Below are 2,915 nucleotides of genomic sequence, written 5' to 3' on the forward strand. Positions count from 1 at the left end.
ATGTACTAAATTGGATAATTATACAATTTAACTACATCCTAAAAATCAATAAATTCGACTTGTTCAACGTTTTCGCATGAAACAAAAGAATCTGGCAGAAATAAGCGTCATTGTGCCCTAAGAACCGAAATATTAAGCGTGAAAGCTTACGACCATTGAGGTTAGAAAATCTGTCACAGCTGCGAAATACCACACGTATGCATATGTATAAGCGTATGTTCAATACTGTCATCATTTAATGCTTTGACTACATGCGCATGCGTTTTTGATATTTCTTACGATAGTAGAGTGCACGAAATTTGATTTAAACTTAATAGACTTTGCATAATGCATAACGCATACTGTATAAGAAAATCAACCGCTTTAATATGCTTCAACATGCTCCCATTGATTTATTTTTATCGGGAGCATCGCAAAATAATGAATATTGTTGTAAATTATATATTTAAATTCACAATGCAATATACGAAATTTGTTGAATTCTACTAATATTAAAATATTAATTGAAATAAAACCGTGATTAATATCCTTTCTCGTTTGCTTTATAACCTCAAAACAAACTCCAAGATTGTGCACTAATCATTCAACTGCTCATCAAACGATGGATTAAAATGGATTGAAATTTTTTCTATCCGAATGCGTATTTTAAATAGCGAATTTTTTTTTTGGATTTAATTGGATTCAATTGAATTCAATTAAATTCTATTGGATGCAATTGGATTGAAAAACTGCATTTCCTATTCAAAATTTTGAATTGAACAATATTCACAATGCACAGAAAAAGCTAATATTATTTTTAGATTGAAAGGTATAGAGATATGCTCCAATTCCTATAAATGAATAAAAATGCATTCAGGCATTGAAAAACATTCATTTTAACATTCGTGAATCAATATTTCTGAAAATCTGAATCCATTTCAATTCATTTCAATCCATTCTCATTTGCTGAGTTCTTATTGAATATATCGCCGCTCATTGTTCATTTCTCATCGCGTCCAGTGTGCAATAGGTATTAATATACGCGAGTACTCGTCCTTCTGGACAAGATCAAGATTGCATCTCTGTAATCGAATCGGGCGACTTTTGTAACGAATGATCAAAAAATGTCACGTTACGGGTTAAAACAATTATTACGACTAGCTCACATAATTACATATATTATAATCTACAACTATAAAATAATGATAATAATTAAATATTTTAAGAAATAGTAAAAAGGTTATTTGCTACACAATGAAAGTATCGTTTGAAATCAACTTGGTTTTAACAATAAATCATATAAAATGCAATAAAACACAAACAAAAATATTTTAAATATTCATTTTATTTTTAAAATAATTCTTTGTACAATTTTCCATGTCAATATATTTCGATTTTCGATGTATTAATATTAAGAATGAGTGATATTTGATAATAACAAAAAATTATAGATTTTTCTAAATCACGTATTAAAAATAACAAATGACAAATTTGATGACGATTTACTATCTGAATTATAAATTATTTTAATAAATAATAGTATTTTTTAAATCTGTGTTCTAATAAAAATGTATGAACACAGATTTCAAAAATACTGTTGTTAATATAATTATAATTTGACAAAATCTCAATTTTTTAATATAAATACATTATGTATTTAAGATTATGTAAAGTTATATATTGCGATGAACTGTTGTCCATAAAATAAACAAAATATTTATTTATTCGATATCTTTGTAATTAATCATAAATCGCAATAAAACTTTGCACAAATTATATTGAATATTTAAAACTTATATAAAAAAAATTAGATTTTTGTTATTATTTTTAAAATTTTAGTTTATAACAATAAAAATAACAAATAAAATACATAAACTATAAAATGTGTTGTTCAATAAAATCGAAATGTTTTGAACACAACTTATATATAAATATATAGTTTGTTTAAAATATAAATTAACACATTTATAAAAATGACGCCCATACATCTTTAAATCCACTATTTCTATGTTTGGAAAATAGATAAAGGAAAAGAGGCCAAATAAAAAAATATTGTAAGGGATATGTTAAATTGTAATATGATAGCAAAATCTTTAAAGCACCCTCCTAAAATTGGTTTTCAATATTTATGCGCCTTTTTCTTAAGAAAAATCAAATATTTTCGTAATTTTTTAAATTAAGAGATCAAAATATTGTGTCTCGCATCAAGTCACGTACAGTAAATAACAAGATTATTATGTATTTGCGCAGAATTTTTAATTAAAAGTACTTCAAATTTCAGTAAGAATTGGATTAGTAATCGAGTTTGCAAGTAAACTTAAGGGCGATAATACATTTACGAAATTGTAGAATAAAACTGTTTATAGTTATGTTCTTTTTTTTCTCATTATTGGATCGACACATTATTAAATCATTTCTTTAAATTAGTTTCCTTATGTGATTATCTGCATATTTTGGTCGATATTTTTTTCCTAAATAAACTGATTTGAAGAATTAATTTTCTTTTGTAATTTTTTACTTAACACTTAACAAGATTTTATATTAATTATAATAATTTTAATATAATTTTATAATAATTTTTTTATATGACCAAATGATCAAATGTGCTTATATTTAAAGGATTAAATATATGAATAATATAAATATAAGTATACTATATAAGTACAATATAAGTATAATATATAAGTACAATTGCGGGCCTACGCACATGAATTTTGTGATGTTGATAGTCAAACTTGACAGTTTATAACTCAAAACTATTGTGACCTCAATTTTTTTTACTATAATTTTAAAACCTATAATTCCATACACTATTGAAATATTATTTAATAATCGTAAGACAAATGTACAAACGTATATATCAGAATAAAAAATATATAAAATGTGAGAAAGGCACGCTATTAAGAAAATAAAAGATATTACTAATTATAATAAAT

This window comes from Atta colombica, unplaced genomic scaffold (assembly GCF_001594045.1).
Source record: "Atta colombica isolate Treedump-2 unplaced genomic scaffold, Acol1.0 scaffold134, whole genome shotgun sequence".
In the NCBI taxonomy this organism is placed as follows: Eukaryota; Metazoa; Arthropoda; class Insecta; order Hymenoptera; family Formicidae; genus Atta; species Atta colombica.